This window comes from Procambarus clarkii, chromosome 87 (assembly GCF_040958095.1).
Source record: "Procambarus clarkii isolate CNS0578487 chromosome 87, FALCON_Pclarkii_2.0, whole genome shotgun sequence".
Classification (NCBI taxonomy): Eukaryota; Metazoa; Arthropoda; class Malacostraca; order Decapoda; family Cambaridae; genus Procambarus; species Procambarus clarkii.
The window spans coordinates 10,263,932-10,268,931 of record NC_091236.1 but is presented as its reverse complement, the minus strand read 5'-3'; the positions used below and the strand labels follow the sequence as shown (position 1 = coordinate 10,268,931).

Sequence of the window (5,000 nt, the reverse complement as noted above, 5' to 3'; positions counted from 1 at the left end):
TGTGTGTGTGTGTGTGTGTGTGTGTGTGTGTGTGTGTGTGTGTGTGTGTGTGTGTGTGCGTGTGTGTGTGTGTGTGTGCGTGTGTGTGTGTGTGTGTGTGTGTGTATGTGTGTGTGTGTGTGTGTGTGTGTGTGTGTGTGTGTGTGTGTGTGTGTGTGTGTGTGTGTGTGTGTGTGTATGTGTGTGTGTATGTGTGTGTGTGTGTGTGTGTGTGTGTGTGTGTGTGTGTGTGTGTGTGTGTGTGTGTGTGTGTACTCACCTATACTCACCTATATGTGCTTGCAGGATCGAGCATTGACTCTTGGATCCCGCCTTTCGAGCATCGGTTGTTTACAGCAATGACTCCTGTCCCATTTCCCTATCATACCTGGTTTTAAAATTATGAATAGTATTTGCTTCCACAACCTGTTCCTGAAGTGCATTCCATTTCCCCACTACTCTCACGCTAAAAGAAAACTTCCTTACATCTCTGTGACTCATCTGAGTTTCAAGCTTCCATCCATGTCCTCTCGTTCTGTTACTATTCCGTGTGAACATTTCGTCTATGTCCACTCTGTCAATTCCTCTGAGTATCTTATACGTTCCTATCATGTCCCCCCTCTCCCTTCTTCTTTCTAGTGTCGTAAGGCACAGTTCCCTCAGGCGCTCTTCATACCCCATCCCTCGTAGCTCTGGGACGAGTCTCGTTGCAAACCTCTGAACCTTTTCCAGTTTCATTATATGCTTCTTCAGATGGGGACTCCATGATGAGGCGGCATACTCTAAGACTGGCCTTACGTAGGCAGTGTAAAGCGCCCTAAATGCCTCCTTACTTAGGTTTCTGAATGATGTTCTAACTTTTGCCAGTGTAGAGTACGCTGCTGTCGTTATCCTATTAATATGTGCCTCAGGAGATAGATTAGGTGTTACGTCCACCCCCAGGTGGTGTGTGTGTGTGTGTGTGTATGTGTGTGTGTATGTGTGTGTGTATGTGTGTGTGTGTGTGTGTGTGTGTATGTGTGTGTGTGTGTGTGTGTGTGTGTGTGTGTGTGTGTGTGTGTGTGTGTGTGTGTGTGTGTATGTGTGTGTGTGTGTGTGTGTGTGTGTGTGTGTGTGTGTGTGTGTGTGTGTGTGTGTGTGTGTGTGTGTGTGTGTGTGTGTGTGTGTGAAGTCTAGAGAACAAGAAGAACTGTAAATAAGCATAATATGATAAAATTGGAGGAGTATTAGTGTGTGGGAATAAGAGAAGGGATAAGAGCCAAGGTAACCACAACACTGCAGGAGGACTGAAGTAGGGAGTAAGGGAGAGAAGGGAGGAAGAGAGAGAGAAGGGAGGGAGAGGGAGAGAGAGAGGATAAAGCAATGGGGAGGAGTGTAGAGCCGAGGGCGGATAGTGTATCAATATATTTAGTATAGAGAAGAAAACAAAGAGATAAAATTGCTTTAAAATAAAGTCTGAGGACAAAAAACAGACAAAACAATATAGATAAAGGAAGGGAGAGATAAGAATGAAGATGGAGACAGCGGTGCGATGCAGTATGTGTCGGAGGCAGATAATAATTCTCAAACTTTTTAAAGCATTTCTCATATCAAGGAGCTTTGTAAGCCGAGTAAGTTAAATGTGGTGTGTCGAGCCCGTAGAGTTGCTTCGTTATTGCTTCATACAAGTACTGGGCATGAGCTTGTACACTACATCACTGAATGCCCAGTTATCAGACCTTTCAGACCAGTTGGCATGAGGTACCTGGAGCTTTGCAGTTACTTTATTACCTCTCGTGTTCTTGAAGATATCCTCATAATGTACCCAAAATTTGCCAGTGCAGGCTACTGAACATATGGCCCTGTATGACTAACCATCCTGCGAGATGGGGACTTTTAGTATCCCTGCTACCTTATTCACTCTTCTGTTCTTGAAGATATCCTCATAATGCACCCAGAATTTGCCAGTGCAGACTACTTATCACATGCCTCTGTATGACTAACCATCCTGTGTGATGAGGATGTTAGCATCACGTAGCTAGCTTTTTGACACGCTGTACTCCCCTTCATATAGTCTAGGGCAGCTGCACAAATGCAAAGATACCTAATCCTATCTTTTAAGTCAACACGACTTTTTTTCATTAAAGTCATGAGAGACCCGACTATTTCAGCATTGCTCAGACGCTAACTATCCTGTGCCATTAACACACTAATGAGTGGTGCCAGCGTGCCAACTCTCTCCTTGTATGATAAATGATGGAGTAAATATATGCCTGTAATATCACCAGACTGAACAGGAATTTTTAAATGTAATCTACCTGCCAGTGATATCCATTTTAACCTGTACCCCACTAGTCATGTATCATACACACATATCACTAAGGAAGGTGATCTTGCTTTTCCTAAAGATATCGCACCTGAAACAATTACCTCTTTTATCAAAGATCTCAGCAACGCTGTGAGATCTTTGATAAAAGATGCTCCCTCACAGCATATTGACGATTGACGGCTCAGCCCAATCGTCAATATGACAGACTGCAGTACTTCTGATTAGAAATAATACTTTCACATAAGCACTGGGTCAGCTTAAACTACTGGCTGAGCTCTAGACAAACAGAACTATCTGCACCGTAACTATCTACCAATACACTAAAATATATATATATATATATATATATATATATATATATATATATATATATATATATATATATATATATATATATATATATATATATATATATATATATATATATATAATTTTCTGTGATTCAGCGTCTTCTCTTCATGCACTTTAAAGAGAAGACTTGAAGATTCTTGAAGTCTTCTACAAGATCGACACCCAGCGCCTCGTAACATCAATTATAAACTGTTCGCTGCATGAAATAAAGAGTTTAGAATCTCCTTTGTATGGATACCATCTCACAAAGGAAAAAGATATTGGCATAGTGCAGCCAAATTAGCGAAAGAGGGAATTATTAGGGGGGAAAGCGCCAAGCCATTACGACTATATAGCACTTGGAAAGGATCAGGATAAGGATTTGGGATGGGACGGGGGGGGGGAGGGGGGAATGGTGTCCACCCACTTAGACGGTCGGGGATTGAACGCCGACCTGCATGAAGCGAGACCATGAAGTTATATTAGACCCCAGATGTCCCCATCTCTGAGATAAAACTTTTGTTCCAAATACTCTGGTCTGAAAGGAGAAAAACTATTATTCCCAAAGGCTTGAAAGCCTCGTATATAAAGTTACGGTTTGTTTAGGCCCGAAACCTATGTTTATGGGCGGCAGAAAACATCCCCACTAAGGACTGTGGTTGTATGGACCAGGTTGACCCAGTTCCTGTTTACACAACGACTATATTCGCTGGTGGCTGAGTGGACTGCACGCTGGATACGTAGTCGTGTAGACCGGGGTTCGTATCCGTCGCTGGTGGAAACAAAAATGGACAGAGTTTCTTTCACCCTGATGCTCCTGTTACCTAGCAGTAAGAAGCTATCTGGGAGTTAGACACTTGTTCTTGTGTGTGTGGGGGGGGGGAAGTTAGTAGTTAGTAACAGTTGATTGACAGTTGAGAGGCGGGCTGAAAGAGCAGAGCTCAACCCCCGCAAGCACAGCTAGGTGAATACAACTAGGTGAATACAACTAGGTGAATACAGACTGCGAATAGAAAATATGTCGCGTTCTCACACACACACATTAAATAGCTTAATACCCAGTTATTAGGTCCTTGAGACATGATTAGGTACCTGGAGATTAACAATCACTTAATTATCTCTCGTGGTTCTGAGGATATCCTCTCGAAAATCCAAAAAGTTGGCCCAGTACAGGCAGCTGATCACATGACCTTGTATGACTAACCATCCTGAGAGATGGGCACCACAGTGCCATTATTAATTTATTCAGTTTCGAACTCTTGAATGAGGATCTTTATAACGTGACACAGCTACCTCTTAGCACCTGAATAACCCTCCATAAAGACTAAAGAAGTTGCATAAATGCTCATTTGCATAAATACAAGATATTTGAGTATATAGTATAAGATACAAGTACAAGATAAGTATAAGATACAAGTACATTTGCATAAATGCAAGATAGAGAGCAAAAAGGCCATAAATTACCTGTTCACTCCACAGAATAAAGAAATTTAGAATCTCTTTTAGTATGAATTTTTCTATGCTTTCTATCACACATAGGGAGCCGGTCGGCCGAGCGGACAGCACGCTGGACTTGTGATCCTGTGGTCCTGGGTTCGATCCCGGGCGCCGGAGAGGAACAATGGGCAAAGTTTCTTTCACCCTATGCGCCTGTTACCTAGCAGTAAAATAGGTACCTGGGTGTTAGTCAGCTGTCACGGGCTGCTTCCTGGGGGTGGAGGCCTGGTCGAGGACCGGGCCGCGGGGACACTAAAAAGCCCCGAAATCATCTCAAGATAACCTCAAGATAACCTCAAGATAACATAGCTCAGCTTTACGACAGTCTTAGCAGGTAAATGTTGTATCCCTCACTTGTCTCTCCCTCACTTTCCTCCCTCCCATCTCTGTCATCTCCCCTTACTCCCCTTCCTTCTCTATCTCCATCCTCACCCCTCTCTATGCATCACTTCTCCCAATTTCCTTTGATATATTTTCCTTTCTTTACTCGCCTCTCCATTATTCTGCTCCTGGTCCAAGCTTCCATCACTCGTCGCTACCTTGGCGCCTCACAGCTCCTCACAGCATCCTTGGAGTCTCTGATCTCTCTCACAGCATCCATGGAGTGTCTGAACTCCTTCACAGCATCCATGGAGTGTCTGATCTCCTTCACAGCATCCATGGTGTGTCTTATCTCTCTCACAGCATCCATGGTGTGTCTCATCTCCTTCACAGCATTCATGGAGTGTCTCATCTCCCTCACAACATCCATTGAGTGTCTGATCTCCTTCACAGCATCCATGGTGTGTCTCATCTCCTTCACAGCATCCATGGAGTGTCTCATCTCCCTCACAGCATCCATGGAGTGTCTCATCTCTCTCACAGCATCCGGGGATGCCGTCCATCT

General features: G+C 43.7%; 1 protein-coding gene across 1 annotated transcript in view; it reads right to left on the bottom strand.

The window, feature by feature from the left end:
- Positions 1–5,000, bottom strand: part of LOC123748218 (uncharacterized) — a 38,468-nt gene that overhangs the window by 7,345 nt on the left and 26,123 nt on the right. The gene's annotated exons all lie outside the window — the stretch shown is intronic.